An 11,296-nucleotide genomic window follows, 5' to 3' on the forward strand; every position below is an offset into this window, starting at 1 on the left:
TGCCCCTACTGTCACTGGGAAAGGACGTCGCAAGATTGAACCCAAAGCTAAGCACTTCTCCCATTGCAAGAAAGATCAATCTAGTAGGCCAAACCAAACTGATAATTCGAAGAGACTTGCAAAGATAACCAATCATACATAAAAGAATTCAGAGAAGATTCAAATATTATTCATATATAGACTTGATCATAAACCCACAATTCATCGGTCTCAACAAACACACCGCAAAAAGAAGATTACATCGAATAGTTCTCCACAAGAGAGGGGGAGAACATTGTATTGAGATCCAAAAAGAGAAAAGAAGCCATCTAGCTAATAACTATGGACCCATAGGTCTGAGGTAAACTACTCACACTTCATTGGAGGGGCTATGGTGTTGGTGTAGAAGCCCTCCGTGATCGATGCCCCCTCCGGCGGAGCTCCGGAACAGGCCCCAAGATGGGATCTCGTGGATACAGAAAGTTGCGGCGGTGGAATTAGGTTTTTGGCTTCGTATCTAATCGTTTGGGGGTTCGTAGGTACATATAGGAGGAAGGAGTACGTCGGTGGAGCAACAGGGGGCCCATGAGGGTGGAGGGCGTGCCTCGGGGGGGGGGGGGGGGGGGGCGGGGGGCGGGGGGGGGGGGGGGGGGGGGGGGGGGGGGGGGGGGGGGGGGGGGGGTTGGCGCGGCCCCTACCTCGTGGCCTCCTCTTTTGTGTCTTGACGTAGGGTCCAAGTCTCTCGGGTCTTGTTCGTTGAGAAAATCACGTTCCCGAAGGTTTCATTCTGTTTGGACTCCATTTGATATTCCTTTTCTTCAAAACCCTAAAACAGGCAAAAAAACAGCAATTCTGGGCTGGGCCTCCGGTTAATAGGTTAGTCCCAAAAATAATATAAAAGTGGAAAATAAAACCCAATAATGTCCAAAAAAGTAGATAATATAGCATGGAGCAATCAAAAATTATAGATACGTTGGAGACGTATCAAGCATCCCCAAGCTTAATTCCTGCTCGTCCTCGAGTAGGTAAATGATAAAAACAGAATTTTTGATGCGGAGTGCTACTAGGCATAATTTTAATGTAATTCTTCTTAATTGTGGTATGAATATTCAGACCCGAAAGATTCAAGACAAAAGTTTAATATTGACATAAAAATAATAATACTTCAAGAATGCTAACAAAGCAATTATGTCTTCTGAAAATAGCATGGCTAAAGAAAGTTATCCCTACAAAATCATATAGTCTGTCTATGCTCCATCTTCACCACACAAAATATTTAAATCATGCACAACCCCGATGACAAGACAAGCAATTGTTTCATACTTTTGACATTCTCAAAACTTTTTCAATCTTCACGCAATACATGAGCGTGAGCCATGGACATAGCACTGTAGGTGGAATAGAATGGTGGTTGTGGAGAAGACAAAAAGGGAGAAGATAGTCTCACATCAACTAGGCGTATTAAGGGGCTATGGAGGTGCCCATCAATAGATATCAATGAGAGTGAGTAGGGATTTCCATGCAACGGATGCACTAGAGCTATAAGTATATGAAAGCTCAAAAGGAAACTAAGTGGGTATGCATCCAACTTGCTTGCTCATGAAGACCTAGGGAATTTTGAGGAAGCCCATCATTGGAATATAGAAGCCAAGTTCTAAAATGAAAAATTCCCACTAGTATATGAAAGTGACGAAATGAGAGAATCTCTACTATGAATATCATGGTGCTACTTTGAAGCACAAGTGTGGTAAAAGGATAGTAGCATTGTCCCTTCTCTCTTTTTCTCTCATTTTTTTATTTGGGCCTTTTCTCTTGTTTTTATGGCCTCTTTTCTTTCTCTCTTTTTTTCGTCCGGAGTCTCATCCCGACTTGTGGGGGAATCATAGTCTCCATCATCCTTTCCTCTCTGGGACAATGCTCTAATAATGATGATCATCACACTTTTATTTTTCTTACAACTCAACAATTACAACTCGATACTTAGAACAAAATATGACTCTATATGAATGCCTCCGGTGGTGTACCGGGATATGCAATGAATCAAGAGTGACATGTATGAAAGAATTATGAATGGTGGCTTTGCCACAAATACGATGTCAACTACATGATCATGCTAAGCAATATGACAATGATGGAGTGTGTCATAATAAATGGAATGGTGGGAAGCTGCATGGCAATACATCTCGGAATGGCTATGGAAATGCTATAATAGGTAGGTATGGTGGCTGTTTTGAGGAAGGTATATGGTGGGTGTATGATACCGGCGAAAGGTGCGCGGTATTAGAGAGGCTAGCAAAGGTGGAAGGGTGAGAAAAGTGCGTATAATCCATGGACTCAACATTAGTCATAAAGAACTCATATACTTATTGCAAAAATATACAAGTTATCAAAGCAAAGTATTACACGCATGCTCCTAGGGGGATAGATTGGTAGGAAAAGACCATCGCTCGTCCCCGACCGCCACTCATAAGGAAGACAATCAAAAAATAAATCATGCTCAGACTTCATCACATAACGGTTCACCATACGTGCATGCTACGGGAGTCACAAACTTTAACACAAGTATTTCTCAAATTCACAACTACTCAACTAGCACAACTTTTAATATCACAATCTTTATATCTCAAAACATTTATCAAGCATCAAACTTCTCATAGTATTCAACACACTCATAAGAAAGTTTTATTATTAATCTTGTATACCAAGCATATTAAGACTTTAAGCAAATTACCATGCTATTTAAGACTCTCAAAATAATCTAAGTGAAGCATGAGAGATCAATAGTTTCTATAAAACAAATCCACCACCGTGCTCTAAAAGATATAAGTGAAGTACTAGAGCAAAACTATATAACTCAAAAGATATATGCGAAGCACATAGAGTATTCTAACAAATTCCAAATCATGTATGGCTCTCTCAAAAGGTGTCTACACCAAGGATGATTGTGGTAAACTAAAAAGTAAAGACTCAAATCATACAAGATGTCGGATTTCGGGTTCCGGTAGACCCTTGATGTTCAAACACTGGGGTGCGCGCGGAGATTTCGCCTTCTACCTGCCTGTACCCCTCCGCCTCGCTAAGATCTAAGCTATGGAAAGAACAACACAAGAGACACAGGGTTTATACTGGTTCAGGCCATGTAATACCCTACTCCAGTGTGTGGTGTGGTGGATTGCCTCTTGGGCTGATGATGATGAGCAATACAAGGAAGAACAGCCTCACGAGGGTCTGTTCTTGGCTGAGGGGATGAACTGCTAGGAGGAGTTCAGTCACCCTTCTCTCTCTCTCTCTCTTCTCGATCCCGATCCCTCTACCCTGTGGGTGGCTAGTCCTATTTATAGGAAAAGGCCCTGGGCCTCTTCCCAAATATTGAGCGGGAAGGGCGCCAACAATTGGCCATTTTGAAGGGGAACATCTGGTACACTTATCCTGACTAAAGTTGGTCCTCGCCTGCCAAAGGCTCTGGTGGTGACGCTGGCTTGGGCTCCACAATGACTTCCTCCCTGCCGTTGGACTGGTCTTGGTCTCGTTGCACCGAAACGGATGCCTTTGCTTGATGCTCTCGTCTGCACTTGCTCCCTTTGCACCAAAGAGGAAAGGAGGACACTGCGCGGGCTGGCGCCCGCCTGGCACCCTTGGTCGTCATGGCTTGCGTCATGGGCACCTCGTGAGGTACCCTGCCTTGATCTCTCCGCCTCCTCGCGAGCCAGCCTGATGAGGCCGTGCCTGAGGAAGCTCCGTGTCATCCGCCCCGCGAGGCTTGGCCCCTCGCGAGGGTCTTGGGTCTGTGTTGATGAAGACGGGCCGTGCTGGGCCCCCTTTGAGCCACACCGCGGGCCGCAGGCAGGCAAGTCTGGGGACCCCCATTCCCAAAACGCCGACAGTAGCCCCCGGGCCCAAGGCGCACCCGGTCTTGGCCGTGTAGGGAGGCAAAAGGGCAAGAGCGAAGCGCCACGGGCCCTAACAGCCTGTGGCCTTGGGCGCCGCGTGGCGGTTGATTGGACGTGGGCGTCTCCACTTCCCCATGGCGCCTCGGCAACTGCACGGATTGGACAAGTCCCTGCATGCAAAGCGGGTCATGATTACCTGCGATCGTGGGGGCCGACGGTTGGCCCTCGCCGGCTATAAGTACGGATCGGTGCGTGCCCTTCCAGTTCATCCCCCCTTGATTCTCCTTCTTCTTCATGGCCCCGTCGAGGAGGTTCTCGGCCGCAGAGAAGGGGAAGGCTTGCCAGGTTGATCCTGCCTCTCCCCCGCCCAAGCGCGGCCGAGGGCGCCCTCGCAAACATCCTGTGGCCACCACGGCAGCTCCCCGCGGCCGTGGAGACGATTTCCAGCACGGTGACGGGCGGACTGCTGCGGCTGGGGGTGCGCTTCGGTCGCACGTTCCCCCAGGCCGCGCTTTCGCGCTGCAGAGGTGCTGCCGGAGTTTGTTATGTGGTCGGCGGTGCCGACGAGCACCCAGCTTCAACTTCCTCACTTCCTCCTCGGCGAGCTCCCGGCCGGCGCCCCGGGCGGCCTCTGGCTTCAGGCAGACGGCTGCTGCAGCCGGGCCTCATGGGCTTCACTCGAGGTCTCCGCAGCCGGGAGCCTGGCCTTGACCCGTGGTTGGCAGACATTTACCCGCGCGCGTGGCCTGAGCCGTCGGTGCACCCTGCACTTCAAGTTTGACGGTAATGCCACCCTCTACATGAGGGTGTTTGGGGAAGATGGTCGCCGCGCAGGGTGCTGCCCTGAGGACGACGACCGCGGCCGGTAACCCAGCCCCGGCGATGATGGAGAGGACAGCGCTCGCGTGATTGGCGGTGCACAGGGTTCCCCAAGCTTCACCGGTTCTTCTTCAGGCAGCGACTCGTCTAGCGGTGGCCGCGGTCAGCCTCCACGCCGTCGTACCCGCTTGGGAGGTGGTAGTGCGTTTGCCCGCCGTTGCGCCTCGGTGAAGCGCGAGAGGGAGTCTGCCTGAGCCCCGGAGGCAGCTCGAGTCTTCCCTGCAGGCCGGTGTGAGGCGACCTGCGCCTGATTTGTTCTTTCTTTTACTTTTTCCTGCATAAAAAGACAGTAGCATGGTGCCCTGCGGGGGCATGTTTGGGTTATTGCTGTTAGTCATCGCTTTGCTTCCGTTATCGTGCCTTCCGGCTACATGCCCGCACGTGGATAGTTCCTGGCCCCAGCCGTGGGGGGGCGACCGACCCAGGCCCTGTGTTCGTGTCGCGGTGCCCGTGGGGCACGGACTGGAGGGGTGCTCCTGTAATGGACCCAGGTCGCGAAACCTTTGCACGACTAGGACAGGAACACTCGCGAGGGCGCTCGGCTGCCCCCCTCGCGAGGCCTTTCATAAGAAAAATCGAGGCAGGAGAGGGAAAAGTCGAAGAACCACAAGCCAAAGACGGCAACGGCTTCAATAAAACTTCGAATGAGAATGAACAAGCCAACTGCGGAAAGAAAATGAAAAGGCCGCGTCTGGCACCTAATCTAGTCTTCGACGTCTTCTCACCAGCATGGAGCTAAGTGCTGCCACTAGGCGTGGGAGGGAGCCCTAGTGCCTGAGGCCGGTGCTCCTGAGACTCCGGGGCGTGTACAGCCCCAACTCAATATTACTTGAGAGTGTCACGGGTGGCGAGCTTCACAGGCGTTCGCCTTCTTCACAGGCTCCGAGCCTTTTCGAAAATGCGACAGCTTCATAGGCATTCGCCTTCTTCACAGGCTCTGGGCCTTTTCCAAAATGCGACAGCTTCACAGGCATTCGCCTTCTTCACAGGCTCTTGGCCTTTTCCAAAACGCGACAGCTTCACAGGCATTCGCCTTCTTCACAGGCTCTGGGCCTTTTCCAAAACGCGACAGCTTCATAGGCATTTGCCTTCTTCACAGGCTCTGGGCCTTTTCCAAAACGCGACAGCTTCACAGGCATTCGCCTTCTTCACAGGCTCTGGGCCTTTTCCAAAACGCGACAGCTTCACAGGCATTCGCCTTCTTCATAGGCTCCGGGCCTTTTTAGGGGTAGAACCTCCGGAGGTGCTGGATGTTCCATGCGTTCTGGACCGGCACCCCCTCCTGAGTCTCCAAGCGCGCGGAGCCGGGCCTGGAAACATGAACCTTGAACGGGCCCTCCCACATGGGAGAGAGCTTGTGCAGTCCCTCCCTGGAGAGAACCCGCCTGAGCACGAGGTCTCCTACCTCGAGAGTTCTGGGGCGGATGTTGCGGCAGTGATATCGTCGCAGTGCTTGCTGATACCTCGCCGCTCGCAGCGCGGCTTCTTGGCGACGTTCCTCCCCCAGCACGAGGTCCATCCCCCGCATGGCGTCCTGCTGCGCCTCGTCGAACGCCAGGACCCGCGCGGAGCGATGTCTGACCTCGTGAGGGAGGACCGCTTCGGCTCCGTAGACCAGGAAGAACGGGGTCTCTCCAGTCGGCTTGGTCGCGGTTGTGCGGATGGACCACAACACGGACTGAAGCTCGTCATACCAACCTCTGCCGCAGGCCTCCAGCTTCTTCTTGAACGTCCTGGTCTTGACGCCCCTCAGGACCTCTGTGTTGGCTCGCTCAGCCTGGCCGTTGCTTCGGGGGTGCGCCACCGAAGCATAGCATATCTGCGTTCCAAGGTTAGCACAGTATGTTTTGAAGAGGTTACTGGTGAACTGCGAACCGTTGTCTGTGATGATGCGGTTCGGCACCCCGAACCGGCTCACAATGCCCCTGATGAACTTGACCGCGGAACCCGCGGGGATGGTGCGGACGGCCTCTACTTCAGCCCACTTGGTGAACTTATCCACGGCGACGTAGAGGTAGCGGTAGCCCCCTGGCGCCCGATGAAACGGGCCCAGGATGTCCAGCCCCCAGACTGTGAATGGCCACAAAAGGGGTATAGTCTGCAGGCCTCCTGCCGGCTGATGGATCTGCTTGGCGTGGAACTGGCAGGCCTCACAAGCTTTCACCAGTTCGACGGCGTCATTGAGTGCGGTGGGCCAATAAAACCCACTGCGGAACGCCTTGCCGACGAGGGTCCGCGATGATGAATGATGTCCACAGTCTCCGCCGTGTATATCTTCCAGCAGTTCCTTTCCTTGCTCCCTGGAGATGCAGCGCAGGGATACATCGTTTGGTCGCTTGCGGTAGAGCTCTCCATCCTTGATGTAGTAAGCCATGGCCTGCCGTGCCACACGCTTCGCTTCCTCCTCCTTCTCCGACAGGGTCCCTTGTGTTAAGTAACTCCGGAGCTCCATGATCCAGCACCCCTCCTGAGGTTCCATCGTCAGGAGCAGGCGTGCTCCTGAGGCCGGGCCACAGATCGGGGCTCCTGAGGCAGGTGGCTGGGGGAGCTCCTCCCAAGGCTGAGCCGTGTTTGACAATGACGGTAGGGCTGAGGGCTTGAAGAGCCGCTCCTCGAAGACGCCAGGCTCCTGAGGTAACCGCCTGGACGCCCATTTGGCGATGTCGTCGGCCTCCTGATTGGTGCCGCGGGGCACATGCTGCAACTCCAACCCCCAGAACTGCTTCTCCATCCTGCGGACCTCCGCAAGGTAGGCTTCCATGTGCTCATCTTTCGGCTCGTACACCTTGTTAGAGAAATAGACAAGGAGCTGCGAATCGCCCTTGATGGTGAGGCGTTTCACCCCCAGGGTAGCTGCGGCCTTCAAACCCGCTATTAAACCTTCATACTCCGCTATGTTGTTGGAGACCTTTTCACCTTGCTGGAAACAGAGCTGTATAGCGTAGTAGAGCTTGTCCTGAGTGGGCGATATAAGCACCGCCCCAGCCCCAACGCCATGCCTGGAGAACGCCCCATCGAAGTACATGACCCAGCCTTCTGGCGCCTCGCTTCCCGGGGAGAGGGACCGATCCTCGTCGGCCTTGAGGCCTGGTGCCTCCGTCCATTCCGCCACAAAATCCGCTAATGCTGCTCCCTTGATGACTCTGGTCGTGCTGAATTCGAGCTGAAACGCTTGCAGTTCTATGTTCCACTCACCGACCCTTCCAGCTGAGTTAGGGCTCCTGAGCACTCTCTCCAGGGGGTATGACGAGACGACCTTGATGGGGTGACCCTAAAAATAGTGCCACAGCTTGTGCGAGGCCACCAGTAGCGCGAGGAGGAGCTTCTGAGGCATGGGGTACCGTGCCCTTGCGTCCCGCAACACCGTGCTGACGAAGTACACTGGGTGCTCAACGAGGTTGGGTGCGTCAGTGCTGGTGGCGCCCTCCGGAGACCATGGCACCTCCTGAGGCGACGAGGCCTCCTGAGGCTGACCATCTGGGAGAGGGGCCTCTTCCGCCTCCGGTGCATTCCTCTGTGGCGGCTGATCCTCCTCAGCCGCGGTATCGGTTTCTGTGGGCCTTCCTTGTTCCTGTTTTGCCTTGTCCCGGGCTGCTGCTGTGGTTTTGATTCGACGCTCCTTCCTAACCGCCACCAGGGCTACGCTGGCGGAGTATGGAGTGGCGGCGAGGTAAAGCACCAGGGGCTCTTGAGGGCGCGGAGCCACCATGACCGGAGGGCTGGTCAGGTATCTCTTGAGATCCTGGAACGCCTTGTCGGCCTCTTCAGTCCATTCAAAGGGCCCCTTTTTCTTCATTAGCTGGAAGAAGGGTAGCGCTCGCTCCCCCAACTTGGAGATGAAGCGCTCTAGCGCGGTCATGCGCCCAATGAGCTTCTGCATTTCTCTGAGGGTCTTTGGCGGGCTCATGTCCTAGACTGCCTTGACCTTTTCCGGGTTAGCCTCGATGCCTCGGTGGGACACGAGGAAACCCAAGAGCTTGCCCGAGGGGACTCCGAACACACACTTCTCTAGGTTGAGCCGCAGGTTCACTGCGTTGAGGCTCGCGAAGGTTTCCTCCAGGTCTTGTATCAGGGTCCTGGCCTCCCGAGACTTCACCACAATGTCATCGACGTAAGCCTCGACATTCTTCCCGAGCTGCGGGCCCAAGGTGATGTGCATCAGTCGCTGAAAGGTCGCCCATGCGTTACGCAGCCCGAATGGCATGCAGGTGTAGCAGTACACCCCACACGGGGTTAGGAAGGCTGTCTTTTTAACGTCTTCTACCGCCATCTTGATCTGGTGATACCCAGAGAAGGCATCCAAGAAGCATAGCAGGTCGCATTCTGCGGTGGAATCGACGATCTGGTCGATGCGGGGGAGCGGGAACGGATCTTGCGGGCACGCCTTGTTGAGGTTGGTGAAGTCGACACACATGCGCTCCTTCCCTCCCTTCTTTGGCACAACGACAGGGTTGGCCAACCAATTTGGGTATCGGACCTCGCGAATGACCCCAGCGGCTTCTAGTTTGCGGGTCTCTTGGACGATGAAGGCCTGCTTTTCTGTGGACTGCCGCCTTGCCTTCTGCTTCACAGGGCGCACGTTGGGGCACACGTTGAGGTGATGCTCGATTACGCTCCTAGGTATCCCTGCCAACTGGTCAGGCTCCCAAGCGAATACCTTCTTGTTTGCGCACAGGAACCTAACCAGGGCCTCCTCCTGCTCAGGCTCGAGGTTGGCGCCTATGGTGAAAGTGGCATTGGTGGACCCGTCCTCATCGATGGGTATCTGCTTGGTTTCTGCCTTGTCTTGGGTGAACAACTGTTTTTTCTTGGCGGGTGCAGCCCCCTTGGGCTCGGGGGTCTCCGAGTCGGCGGGCTGTGTTGTCGCCGCCGTCTTGAAGGCGAGCTTGAGCACTCGCAGCGCGTCTCCGGTGTCCCCGTGCACGGTGAGGACACCGCTGCTCCCGGGCATCTTCATGAGGTTGTACGCCGGGTGCGTCGCGGCCATGAACTGGGCCAGCGCTGGGTAGCCGAGGATGGCGTTGTAGGGGAGGCCAATGGGGGCGATGTCGAAGTCGACCAGCTCCGTGCGGAAGTTGTTGTAGGTGCCGAAGGTTACTGGGAGCCGGATCTGTCCCAAGGAGCTGGATGATCCGCCCCCAACGCCTGAGAAGGGCCGGCTGGGTTGCAGCCGTTCCAGGGGTATGCAGAGGAGGTTGAAGGCCTCAACCGAGAGCACGCTGAGGCCCGCACCGCCATCGATGAGAGTTCTGGTGACGGCCACCTGGCAGATGGTGGGGGTGCACAGCATGGGGAGCGCACCCGAGCAGGCCAAGTTGGAGGGGTGGTCCTCCGAGCTGAAGGTCAGGCCGGCCTTGGGCACCGCCCGATCCGGGAGAGCCCCCTGCCGCGTGGAAGCGGTGCTGACCCGGCGGATGAACGGCTTGACGTGGTGACTCGTAGGCGGCGCCTGCGAGCCGCCCAGTAGGGCCGCGACGACCGGGGGTGTTGGTGTAGCGTGGTGGGCGGGGAAGAGGCTGCGGAGCTCTTCCTAAGAGGCCACGGAGGCTGCTGGCAGGTGGAGCAGCCATGCGCGCGGAGCGCCGGTGAGGGCCATGGGGAGCCAGTTGTCCATGACCCTATCGTCACCTCCAGCTTCGAGGATGGCCTCCTCGTACGCCAGCAAGAAGGCCAGCGGATCAGTCGCGCCGCTGTAGCGCGGCGGCATCGTTGGCTTGAACTTGTCCGGCCACTGTACCCGTTGCAAGGCTGGGGCCAGGGCTCGGAGCCCCCTGGCCCCCGTGCTGGTGCCGGCGGCCGGAGCGGGCGGCGCGCTACTCATCGCGAGGCAGGTCGTGGCGGTGGCAGAAGGGAAAACGCGGTGCACCCCTACCTGGTGCGCCAAATGTCGGATTTCGGGTTCCGGCAGACCCTTGAGGTTCGAACACTGGGGTGCGCGCGGAGATTTCGCCTTCTACCTGCCTGTACCCCTCCACCTCGCTAAGATCTAAGCTATGGAAAGAACAGCACAAGAGACACAGGGTTTATACTGGTTCGGGCCACCATTGTGGTGTAATACCCTACTCCAGTGTGTGGTGTGGTGGATTGCCTCTTGGGCTGATGATGATGAGCAATACAAGGAAGAACAGCCTCACGAGGGTCTGTTCTTGGCTGAGGGGATGAACTGCTAGGAGGAGTTCAGTCACCCTTCTCTCTCTCTCTCTTCTTGATCCCGATCCCTCTACCCTGTGGGTGGCTAGTCCTATTTATAGGCAAAGGCCCTGGGCCTCTTCCCAAATATTGAGCGGGAAGGGCGCCAACAATTGGCCATTTTGAAGGGGAACATCTGGTACACTTATCCTAACTAAAGTTGGTCCTCGCCTGCCAAAGGATCTGGTGGTGACGCTGGCTTGGGCTCCACAATGACTTCCTCCCTGCCGTTGGACTGGTCTTGGTCTCGTTGCACCGAAACGGATGCCTTTGCTTGATGCTCTCGCCTGCGCTTTCTCCCTTTGCACCAAAGAGGTAAGGAGGACACTGCGCGGGCTGGCGCCCGCCTGGCACCCTTG

The sequence above is a fragment of the Triticum urartu genome, chromosome 2 (genome assembly GCF_003073215.2).
Source record: "Triticum urartu cultivar G1812 chromosome 2, Tu2.1, whole genome shotgun sequence".
Taxonomy (NCBI): Eukaryota; Viridiplantae; Streptophyta; class Magnoliopsida; order Poales; family Poaceae; genus Triticum; species Triticum urartu.